Source organism: Tupaia chinensis, unplaced genomic scaffold (genome assembly GCF_000334495.1).
Source record: "Tupaia chinensis unplaced genomic scaffold, TupChi_1.0 Scaffold000311_2, whole genome shotgun sequence".
NCBI lineage: Eukaryota > Metazoa > Chordata > Mammalia > Scandentia > Tupaiidae > Tupaia > Tupaia belangeri.
The window spans coordinates 5,734,275-5,747,026 of record NW_006159803.1 but is presented as its reverse complement, the minus strand read 5'-3'; the positions used below and the strand labels follow the sequence as shown (position 1 = coordinate 5,747,026).

The following is a 12,752-nucleotide window of genomic DNA, read 5'->3' as shown; positions in this document are numbered from 1 at the left end:
AGCAGCTGAGGGAAGAGATGAGTTTGTAATTAAGTAATGTCTTCATAGAACAAACTGAAAGGATTAAACAAGGACACAATAAAAGATGACTGGTTGGAAGGCAGGAAATGGGAAGAGAGAGTTATAGCATTGATGCCCCCAAAACAGGCATCTCGAATACTGTGGGAAAAAGTCAGCTAATGTCAGTAAGCGAGGCAGCTTGGATGGGGCATATGGTGAAGGGACTGGCCAACATGTGCTCATTCTGAAGCATCAGCCACTGCTCAGTTCCAGCTGTTTCTCGTCACAAGAAAATGAACTCTGTTACCAAATGTTCCATTAAAAAACAAAACAAAATAGTACCTCCAGATTATCAGACATTGCCTGGATTTTACATGATGCAGCTTCACTTACAAATATTAACGGAACTTTACTATAGACTACAGATCCTTATCCAGGCCACATTTGTATCATGATTGGTGACAGATCATGTGGCAAAGGGAGGCACAGGCAAGCATGACAGAAATAATGTGCACAACACAATGGTGTGTTGGGCTCTTCCTGGTTACATGACAACTGTTAGACTGCAGAGCCTAATCCCTGTGCAGTGAGTACCACCTGATGGCTTCTGCTGCTAGAAATAGATTATCCTCTTTTTTCTAGAGAGTCGTTGCCCTTGCTTTGAAAGTTTCATCCCCTTGAGTGGATAAAACTGTTGTAACCGAGATGGGAGGTTTCTTATGTGGCCAGAGTCTTTGAGGTTGAGGAGGCTTTAGATATACAAAAGATAGATGGGAGGTTTCTTATGTGGCCAGAGTCTTAGGTTGAGGAGGCTTTAGATATACAAAAAAGATAGTGCCAGGGTATTCCAGGAAGGGGGAAAGAGCATGGAGACAGGCAAGGAGGTGGTATGTGCATACACATGAAAAGATCTTCTCCTTGTAGAGTAAAAACAGCATGATCTTTCTGATCTAGTACAGTAATAATTTCTCCTGGCTCCAGTCCTGGTTCTTGGTCTCCTTCACCATGGAATGTTATCTTCTGGCCATCTCTCATGCCTTTGTCAGTATGAACTTCTAGAATCTTTTTCTCTCGAACTATCTTCCTCCCATTGCAACTTTTACATCTATCTTTAGGACTGATCTGTTCTCCATGGCCTTGGCACTCCATGCATACAGATTGCATTTGCTGAACCATTCCAGGTCCTTTGAATTCTTATTTGCATTCCAATTGGGACAGCACTCTACTGCTCCTTTCTTAGCACCTTGGCCTTCACATTTGTCACAAATCACATTCTTTTTCAGGGCCATTTTTCTTGTTACACCATTATATAAATCTTCTAAGGTTACCAACAGCTGATGTACAACATTTTTACCTCTTCGTTCTCTCTGCATCCTTCCTCCTCCTCCAAAAAAATGTATCAAAGATGACTATTGGGGAGCCCAAACCACCACCTGCTCTACTCTCTTTAATTGCCTGCTCTCCTCCTTTGCCATATAATTCTCTCTCTCTCTCTTTTTTTTTTTTTGTTTGCATCAGAGAGAACTTCATAAACTTGAGAAATCTGTTTGAAGTTCTCTTCTTCATTTGGAGTCTTATTAGGATGGTACTTCAAGGCCAGTTTCCTGTAAGCCTTCTTCAGTTCTTCTTAGGTAGCATTAGGTTTGACCCCAAAACATCATAGTAAGTCATTTCTTTCAACATTTTCTACAGCTGGTGAGTGGGCTAAGGTCAGTGTGGGGGACTGGGAAGGTGTGTATAGCTGTGCACAGCTCAGGCAGCTGTAGCTCCTCAGCTTCTGATCAAGCATTCTGGAAAGTTCTGCCTGGTGTGTGCCACAGCTGTCATCTTTTGTAGCCCTGTATGTCTTCTTTTGAGAAATGTCTCTTTAGATTACTTGCTATTTTTTAATGGAATTACTTACTTTGTTACTGTCGAGTTGTTTGAGCTCCTGACATATCTTGGATATTAATCCCTTGTTAGATGAATAAATAGTTTGCAATATTTTCCCCCATTCTTTAGGTTGTCTGTTTATGCTTTTATTTCTTTAAGTTTTTTAGTTTGATAAAATCTCATTTGTTTACTTTTGTTTTTGTTACCTATGCATTTTAGATCTTATCCAAACAAAACAAAACAAAACAAAAAAACTCCTGGGACCAGCAGTTAGTGTAATGGCTATGTTGCTGGACTCCCACGTAGTCGACCGCGGTTCATGTCCCGGACCCGGTGGCTTAAACTCATGCTGGGCGTGTGTGCGTACATGCCCAAGATCCCGAGAGGAGAATGGAGGAAGTGATTGTAGCGTGACCATCCCCCCGGGGGGTGATTTCTCGCTTTCTATCTCTCTGTCTCTCTCTGTCTGTCTGGCGAGCGCACGCACCCTATAGCAAAAACCTCTAAAATCAAAACAAAAACAAAAACAAAACAAAACAAAACTCTTTATCAAGTCCTGAAGTGTTATTCCTATGCTTTCTTCTGGTAGTTTCATAGTTTGGAGTTATACATTTAGGTCTTTTATTCATTTTGAGTTGATTTTTGTATACAGTGAGAGATATGGGTCTAGTTCCATCCTTCTGCATATGGATATCTAATTTTCCCAGCATCATTAATTTGAGATGTTGTCCTTTTCCCAGTGAATGTTCTTGTCCCCTTTGTTGAAAATTTTGTGTATGTACATGAATTTATTTCTGGGTTGTCTATTCTGTTTCTTTGGTCTGTGTGTCTGTTTTTATGCCAGTACCATGGTGTCAAACTGAATTTTAGATGTAAAACAGATCTTTATTTTTTTAATTCACATAGCATTTACATATGATAAAGTTAGTCCCTGAGAATAACAAATTCTGCTTTAATATGTAGACAAATTTAAAATGGGAGAGGTGGTGGTAGAGATTGGATGATGGGTGCACGTTCAGAGGAACTTCATTGCTAGCGAATTTAAGTTTAGGATTGACATGAATACCTGTTCACCACTCTCCACAGAATCTTAGAGTTCTGAGAACACAGCTTAATAATGACTGGGCTAGCTGATCTTAGACCTGAATGTCTAGAGTGCAATTGGTACATGGCAATATCAGTTTCACCTGGGAGCTTCTTAGAAATGGAGAATCTCCGTCCACCCTAGACCTCTTGAATGAAAATGTACACTTTCACAAGATCCTCAAGTGACTTGTTTTTCTGTGAAGTACTGATTTAGAACACTGTGTCTTGAACTTGGCTGGATGTTGGAATCACACAGTGCTTCTCAAACCTTAATCTTACAGACCTGATTATTCTGAGGTCCTTTCTAGCTCTCCAGTGCCACAATATTAATATTTGGCTTGCGATAGAAACTTAGAAGTTGTCACATGAATTAGATAGTAAAGGAAGTAAATGTTCTAGAAATATGTGCGTCACTTTGTTGTCTTATTAATATTGGGTTGCTGGAAAAATCATGACTTAATTTTGCATGAAAAAAATACGCCATGACTTTTTCAACAGCCCAATACTTCAGCCTTTTACTATCTAGAAAATCCCTGGTACATTAAAAAGTACTCAGACTATGGAGGCAGGAAAGATTGTAAGATATTTTTACTTTCTAAATGATACATTCCTGTATTCCCTAAAATTTGTGTAAGTAGCCCAATTAAAACCACCAATTCAATTAATACGTGAATGAAGTGACAGGTTAATGAAAGCACTGCTTGGAAGAGGGAAAAAAAGGGACATCTTGGTAACTTTATAGACTGTATCAGAGAGAAACATTGCCAGTATAAAAGGTTTATTTTTTTGTGTGTGTGTGTATGTGGGAGGGAAATAATCCTCAGTCGACCACATCTTAGACTTGTTACTTTTATTTTCACTCTCTTTAGCTATCATTAACTCTGAGCACTTTATTTCTGTGAGCCCCTTCTGCTAAACTTAATGCCTCTGTGCAGCTCACAATCTGGGATTTGGATATTTCATTTTGCCTATGCGAGCAGGTTAGGGCTGTCTCATCAGAGGGAGCATTTATTTTTAATCTTATTATTTATTTTTTTAATTTGGAGAAAGCATTTGTAATTATCAGTTTTTCTGATGTTGGAAAACTCTTTTCTCTTTTTTTATTTCTTTATAATTTCTGTTGTAAGCTGTACTTCAGTATAGGAGCAGCCTGTGAACTTAAAAACATTTAAAGCTCTACCCCCTCCCCCATCCTTTCCACTTGTAGAAATGATGTATATTTAAAAGTTGAACAGGAAGTATGACTGATGAAAATAGCTATTTTTACCTAAGCCAGGAAGCTATTCCCGGTAGAATTACTGTTGGAAAGAAAAATGCATTTTTATGTAGGATAGCAAAAATGTGGTTAATATATGCTGTTGGATGTCTTCTGATGCAGTACACAGGGTTCCACTTGAGTAAAAGGAACTGAAGTTTATCTGTCAGCTTCAAGGCTTGTTAAGAAGAGAGTTTTCAGTCTTAAATCTTTCTATCTCAAAATATCAAATGATGAATAAAATATAATGATCTGACTACAGGGTGGAAGCTACCACATTTGATAGAAGGAGAAATATAGTAGTTGGCTTTTCATCTTAAGGAAACTTTGTCTTTGCATCTGTGACATCAGATCTATCTTTAGTATGATCTTCCAGGCATACTGTCTTTGACACCTGCTTGTTGGATTTCAAACTGGCTGTTATCTTGAATTAACCAAGGCAGAGGTTAAAAGAACAAGTGAAACTATACCATTTTTTTTTAAAAGCCCAAACTCCACTGTAAATAAAAGCTCATCAAAGAAAGTTGATAATGAAATCTTGGTGTTACCATGGAATATTTGTCAGTACAGATTTGAGGAGCATTCCAGATCTATCAGTGAACTTTCTCCTTTTTCATCCAACAGCATTTATATGTTCAACAGCTAGTGTGTTTGGTTTCCTCCATTTTTTTCCTTTTTAAATTATTCAGGCCCCTGGCCTAATGGTTAAGGGAGCTGGATCCAACATGGCAAACTACAGTTTGGATCCCAATCCAGTGGCTTGAAAAACACACCGGACATATTTACATAGATGCCTCAAATCCCAACAGAATGGAGAAATGTTGGAAAAATGCAATGTGACCATGCCCTATTTGGATACTCTCTGTCTCTGTTTCTCTCTCTCTCTTGCTCCCTCTCCTTCTCTGTCTCACTGGCAAGCTTATATACCCTTTGGCAATTAAAATATAAAACAAAAACCCCAAACACTGGGCATTTCCTTTTGCTATGGATGAAATTCACAGAGCTGCAGTGTAAGGGGCTATATTTACATTTATTAAAAAGAATTAGCCTCGATCAGAAGGAAAACAGGGGACCTCTCTGTCCTTAGGGGCTGAATGCAGATTTTCTTGTCTCTGTAGGAAGAGAGGATTATGAAGCCTGCCCAGGAAGCCTTGAGGCACTTCAAGGGTTGAAACAGCTGGAGCTGTTTGTCTATCAAAGGAAAGTGTAACCAAAACATAGGGGACGAGGAATTTTTCTAGATGGGGTTGACTCTGACTGAGCATGACTACTCATCTTCAGTTTAAACTTCTGTGAATTCCTGTTGAGGGGAAGATTTTGAATAATAAAATAACTGATCTAAACCATCTGTCTTAAAAACACCCTGCTTTCCTTCAGGGACTAAATTATGCTCTATTAAGAAGGTTGAAACTGAATGTGAAGCCAGCTTCTTGGCTAGTCACAGATCTATCTCAAGGCTTCAGGATTTCCCAAGTTACACTATTTTTGGAGGAATAGCTAAAATGAACACACTATATAATATTAGAAATGGCAATTACTGGGACTAGCAGTTAGTGTAATGGCTATGTCACTGGACTCCCATGTAGTCAACCATAGTTCGAGCCCTGGACCTGGTGGCTTAAACTCATGCCGGGCACGTGATCCCGAGAGGAGAATGGAGGAGAAGACATCACAGCATGGCCATCCCCCCTGGGGGGTGATTTCTCGCTTTCTGTCTCTCTGTCTCTCTCTGTCTCTGGTGAGCACACGTGCCCTATAGCAAGAACCTCTCAAAAAACAAAACAAAACAAAAACAATAATAACAAATGTAATTAAATAAATAATTCTTAAAAAAAAAAAAGAAATGACAATTACTTATTGACTATTTGCCGTGTGCAAGGGACAGTAGAAAGTGTTTTATTAGGTTCTCTATTTTTATGTGTTGTCTAATTCTTTATCTCTTAAACTGAAATTTGAGCCAAGAATTATATTTGCCTCTCTACCTATATTTTCCTTTTTGTCAAATCCTTAGCTTTTTTTTTTGTAGAGAGTTTTTTAAATTTTTTTATTATTTATTTATTTTGCTATAGGGCACAAGTGCTTGCTGGAGAGACAGAGAGAGACAGAGAGACTGAAAAGTGAGAAATCACTCCCCAGGGGGGATGGCCATACCACAATCCCTTCTCCTCTGTTCCCCTCTCGAGATTTTGGGCACACATGCACACACACCTAATGTGAGTTTTAAGTCACTGGTTCTGGGACTCAAACCATAGTCGACAACATGGGAGTCCAGTGATGAAACTGTTATACCATTTGCTGACCACCAAATACTTAGCTTCTTGAAGTCAAGGACTATAAGCAGATTTGCTTTGTGCTCTCATAGGGCTTAGGGTTTGTGCTATGGTGTTTGAGTCCTTATAGGCTCAGTTTTGCTGAACAGATGAATATATGTATTTATACAGGTGACACCCATTTGCCTGGATAACAACAGTCTGATAGTTAATGAAAACAGTCATATTCATTGTATTGGGTCGTTGGAAAAGTCATGATACATTTCTGCATAGGAAGATACATTATGAGTTTTCCGACGACCCAATATATCAGAATCACAGCAAAATCACTTGATTCTCATTTCATAGTCTGTGAAGGGAATTGGGTAAGTTTATAAGAGGCCATTAGAGGTCTTTTGGATTGGTGATGTATTACCGTCACTCTTATGATTTAGTTTCTAGTCTCCATGATGAACACTGACCCCCTGGTGTGACTTTTACTGTCACTGGTTTTGTTGGTGATCTGGCTGTTATCTCTTTCTGTTATTGCAACCAGAATATAGAGAGTAATTCCTCTTCCCAGTCTCATTAGAGGCATTTCTACTGGAGCCTAGCACATAAATTTCTTTTTAGCTTCTAGACTGCTGAGCTCTTTAATTTGACTTGCTCTTGATGCATTTCAGTTCTGTGTCTCCTCATTTTTATACATGTAATTCTTTTTCATATTAATGGTATATTTCATGCTATGACATCCCAATTTTTTTTCCTTCAGAGTGAGCTCCTTGTCCATCTGGTATACCATCCTAATTTTTTTTTTTATTTTTCATTTTTTAGAAGGCCTTTATTCCTCACTACCTAGGATTTTTGGCTCCAAGTACCAGATGTCAACATTAACATATTTAATACCTGACCCTACCCAGAGCTCTCTGGGTTCCTGGGCTGAGACCTTCCTGACATCCTGGGAGATATGCAGTGCAGGCCTTTGCTCTGTGATATTCTCTACAGATATATATCTATAGATACATAAAGAACACCAACAAAACCAGTGCCAGGAAAAGTCATACCAGGGGTCAGTGTTCATTACGGAGATTAAGCACTAAATTAAAACATAGTGATGGTAATACATGACTAATGCAAAAGACCTCTCATCTATATATCTATAGACATATATTTATATATTATATATTCTAAAATCGCAAATTATCAAATGTTATCAGTAACAAACCAATGTTGAAATAAACTCAAGCAATTAAGAATCACTACACTAAGGTTTCTAATTTCCTCAGTTAATTTTGGAATCAGGTGAACATTTCTTTTTTTCTTTTTCAGTCTTTGTTTTACTTGACTGGTGGTATTTCACACTCTGACCACTTCCTTCTTGTACTTGATCCTCTGTTGGCTTCTGAGACATTACTCTCTCCTGGTTTTCTAATCATTCTGATATTTTCTTCTAGTGTCTATTTTTTTTTTAGCCCATTCCTTAAATGCAGTCTTTGCCTCTTTCCTTTTCTTATGCTGTATACTTTATATGATTAATTTATGTGGTTCTCATTACCCTAAGGGCTTCAAGCTTCCATCTTTATGCCAATATCTATATTGATTCTGTATACTAATCTTTATCTCTAGATCTTTCTTTTGAGTTCTATATGTATACTTCAAAATGACTAGTAGTCATGTTCACTAGATGCCTGTGAGCGTGTAAGAACATCAAAATGAAAATGTCTGAAACCAAACTTGTTTCCACATCATTAATCTTTTTTTAATATTGCCTACTTTAATTAAATGCATGCCATATTTATTCTGGTTGCTCCAGCCAGAAGCTTTAAAGTTATCTAAGATGTACTTCTTATTCTTACCACCTTCATGGTTTCAAAATTTAAGTCCTGTTGAGTGTGTCCAACTTCTCAAAACTAGCCTTTCTTTTACATCTTTGAAGCCACTTATCATTTCTCAGTGGTAGTTTCTAAAATTGCCCTTTACCTGTTCTCTGTAAATGTTCTTTCTCCCCACATTCCTTTCCCTTACTGCAATCAGAGTAATACTTCTCAATGCCAATTTGATGATGACTCTATCCTGCTTAAAATCTTTTAATGCAACCTTCCTGATCATGAGATGAAAGTTAAACACCTTAAACCCACTCACCAAGATCCTTTAGCATCTTCAGCCTTTGTCTTTGTCACCCCTCCCACATATGCTGTGTCCCAGTCACACTGAAAGTGCTGCTGCTTCCTGAATATCTCCTTCTTGTACACAATGTTGCTTCTTCATATTTACCTAAAAACTGCATGGATTGAAGTGTAAGTCATGATAGTAGACATGGTTATTTTCAAATGGGACTTTTGGTGTATACTAAGGTTAGCAAAAGAGAGGATGTAGTAGAGAAGATGGTGTGATTTGTGTGATTGGAACAAAGACTTCAAGAGTGCTTACTTACTGCTTGTAGAGGCAGAGTTTTTTCCAAGTGAGATGAAGTTCTCTAGGATAATAAAGCTATAAAGATTGTGTGTGTGTGTGTGTGTGTGTGCACGAAGGGATAAGGATCAGAGAATATGGAATTCTTGAGCGGAAGGTGAGATAATCTGCATTTCTGTTGTCTACAAGATCAAGCTGTAAAATCTGAAAGGTATGACAGCTCTGAGACAATGACTCCTTTGGGGCTGTTGAATCCTTAGAGCAGAACTTAATACCAGAACATCTTATGTTACACTTTGGGGTTGCTGAGCCAGGGCTTCACCAATTAGCAGGACAGCTTCAACCTGAAATTGAAGAGTATATCTGGAATCCAAAAAAGAAAGTATTTTTTTCTGTTAAGTAAAGGATATGATTAATCATAGTAACACCTTGCATGTTTGAACATTTAGTCAATATTAGGCATGATTTTAAGAGTTTTATATCCACTCATTTAGTCTTTACAAAATTATGATATATGCACTATTCTTAGTTCTTTTTTTACAGCACAGAAGGATTGAAATAATTGCCTAAAGTCACAGTGCCAGGTGGTAGAACCATGACCGAAATCCAGCACTCTGGCCCCGGAGCATGTTCTCTTAGGCATATTAATTAGACCAGGGATTCAGTCAAGAATGAAACCAGGAAGAAGAGTAGGGACCAGAACAAGAACCTATTGGACAGGGAGGATTTGTTGTTGCTAACTTATAACTTATTGCACACATGTACACAACACACATTCATACATACAATTGGGCATATACTCTTATACATATACATACTTAGACACATACACACTCATGTACACAAACATACACAGCACACATGTCCAAATATGTGCCCTTATACATATAGAGATGGTCATGGCTTTACCTAGGTTTGGTCTTTGAAGAAATCTCATTATTTCTGGTCTGAATATTATTGAATCTGATCTGAATATTATTGAACGAGCTAAAATAGGGACAGTGTGTCATCACAGTGCCTTTATATTTTTTTCTCACGTATGAGTAATTTTTTTAGCTTAAAGCTAAATATAATTTAAGACGGAGAATTCTGAAATGTTTCCTAGCTATTTATAATGCACTGTGAAACAGATAATTAAAGGATTACTCTAAAATGTAGATCTAATGGGAGAATTTGGTAGCTGATTTGACCTTATCACATGGTGCTATCTCAAAGATGACACTTTCAGCTTGAATTATAGAATAATATTTTGACCTCTGCCCTTTGAGGTGATCAGGAGCTCCATACTTTATGCTATTTCAATAGCAACAGCTGCGTAGAAGTTGGGAGGATGTGGCTTTTGGCTCTGTCTGTGGCCATGCCTGGTATAAGGATGACACTTAGAAAGATACCTAACCAACCTAAATCCCCGTGGGAGCAGTTGCCTTAGTTGGAAACATTTGGTGCCAAGGATCAGAAAGTCACTCCAGCAAGCTCAAAGAGGACATTATAGGAAGGATCCAGAAGTATCATGGAACAAGGTTAGGAAGTACAGTTGGGCTTCCTCTTCCTTCTTCTCTCTCTCTCATAGGCTGTGGGGTCTTTCATCTCTGTCCCTGTTTTGGCCTATATTCTTGTCTATTTTTTGCAAAATGGCTCTTCTTTTTTCTTCGCCCATACTTGACTTGACTCTAGCTTTATATCACTTCTGGTGCATGTTGGAGTCTGATCCAGGTCTCTGAATCTCAATTTAGAACTGTGGAAGAGAAGCTGCTATATGAGCTCTGTGCCCAAGCTTGGTTCAATTACCTATGGTTAAGTAGGTGGGTGGGAGTTCTCTGTCCAATGCCCACTCTGTAGGGATTTTTGGCACAGACTCTCAGAAAGGGCACATGGGAAGGATTAATTAATGGAGAAAATGATTTAAATATCTGTAGTGTAGCAGTGGATATTTTTCTAGGTTTGGGTTTCTTGATACCTCCACAACTTAAGAGCAGGTTTGTGTGAATGAACCCATAAAATTAATACATGAATATTAAGGCACAGAAAGGTTAAAACCATTGCCTAAAGTCACAGTGCTATGTGGTAAAGCCAGGATTAGAACCCAGTACTCTGGCTCCTGAGCCTGTCCTCTTAACCACATTAAAGCAGAGGTACAGGCAAGAATGAAACCAGGAAGAAAAGTTGGGACTGGAGAAGGGGCCTGTGAAGCAGGGAGAATTTGTGATTGCTCTCTTATTACTTGTTGCTCATGTGTACACATATACATGTACGTATTCATACACACGTATGTACACACTCTCAATTCCACATTCACAATATGTGCATAGTCTTGTACAGATACACATGTATACTCAATCTGAGCTCTTGCTGAAATAAAACTCTTTCCTGAAGTATTTTGGGCATACATAAGGGGTATCTTACTTGGCCCTTGCTCTAGCTTACTCTTATTTTGTCCTCTGCCACGTTAATTTGAGCCATTCTGGTACCAGCTGTTTTGGCCTGTTCGGCATGGACTTCTGTACCCAGGTAAACCCAGGTTCCTGCTGGTCGATCCTGGCCAGTAATGACATCCATCCTTCCATGGTGTGGAGCAGGAAAACGCTTTATCTTCTGTGTTGTACTTAACTGAGGCAGGAGGGGCTGTGGTGGATTAGGCAGCTCTGAAAGATTGCAGAACTTAGTACAGCAACTCCTTCCATCCTTACATAGGCTCTTTTCTCCCCAAGGCTGTACATGCTGCCAAGACAGCTGGATTTGGAAGGCTTCGAGAAAGCAAAGCAAGTCAGACCCTGAAAGACAGACTTTGTATGTCTGCATTCAATATATACCGAATGTCTGCACTCTATAGCAGAAATGGAAAGTTGGGAAGGTATAGTAGTAGGGAGGGGATGATAGATACTAAAGATAGTAAGGATAGGGAGAATATGGAAGTGGATGAGAAAGGGAGGGAGGGGAACAGGGGAAGAAACAGTAAGTACATTTAATTGACAAAAAATTGTAAAGCTATTTACTAATGATAATGTATATAGTAATGTCTTTGTCTTAACTGATATGCATGGTATTTGTGCTAGAAAAAAACAAAGCTGTACACTGTAAAAATACATGTGATTAAATGTAAATTTTTAAAAATTTAAAGAAAGGATAGGTCATTATCTGAAGCTCTCTCTTTCTGATCTGCCAGACTTTCTTGCTCATCTGCTGTGCGCTGGTGAATGTTCTGTTTGGCTTTTTCCTTTGTTCTGGTTTCCATGACATATTCACTTGTACTCCATCATGAATAGCTAAACTGTCTAAACCTCAGTACTGGGTATTGTCTAAGCTTTTACTCCAGTGAGGCTCCTAGTTTCCACATAAACTGATTCCAAATAGACACTTGGTGTGTGTGTGTGTGTGTTCGTGTGTGTGTGCATGCATGTGCGCATCTGAGACTACTAACTCTACACTCCATGTCAGTGCAGACTCCAGATATGCATAACCTGTCATATACTGTGTTAGAGACACCTGGAACCTCTCATTTCCCTGTTGTCTGTGCACAGATATCTCATACACATCAGTCTCTTACTAGTGGTTGAAAGTATCTCAAGAACCCTCAGGTTAAGGTCTTCTTAATTTGAAGTTTTGGTCTCGGAGGGGGTCTGTATGGGAGTTCCAAGGGGGTCTATGAGAAACTATCTTCAAAGTGTTATATGCAGTTGAATCTTGATAGAGGATATTATCCATAACCTCTGTTAGAGGCACAAAAATATCCATATCCCCAAAAGTTTGGAAGCCAGAGACCTACACTGACCTGGTATCTGGGAGGCACTGAGTGTCACCAAATCCAGAAACATGGAGGGAGTAAGGAAACCAACACTCACTGAATAGTTACTGTGGTCCCATACCCTGAGCTGCTTGTT

The 12,752-nt window shown here is 38.7% G+C and overlaps 1 pseudogene; it reads right to left on the bottom strand.

Moving 5' to 3' along the window:
- Window positions 1-798: 798 nt before the first annotated feature.
- LOC102474377 (dnaJ homolog subfamily A member 1 pseudogene) lies at window positions 799-1,683 on the bottom strand (annotated as a pseudogene).
- Window positions 1,684-12,752: the final 11,069 nt, after the last annotated feature.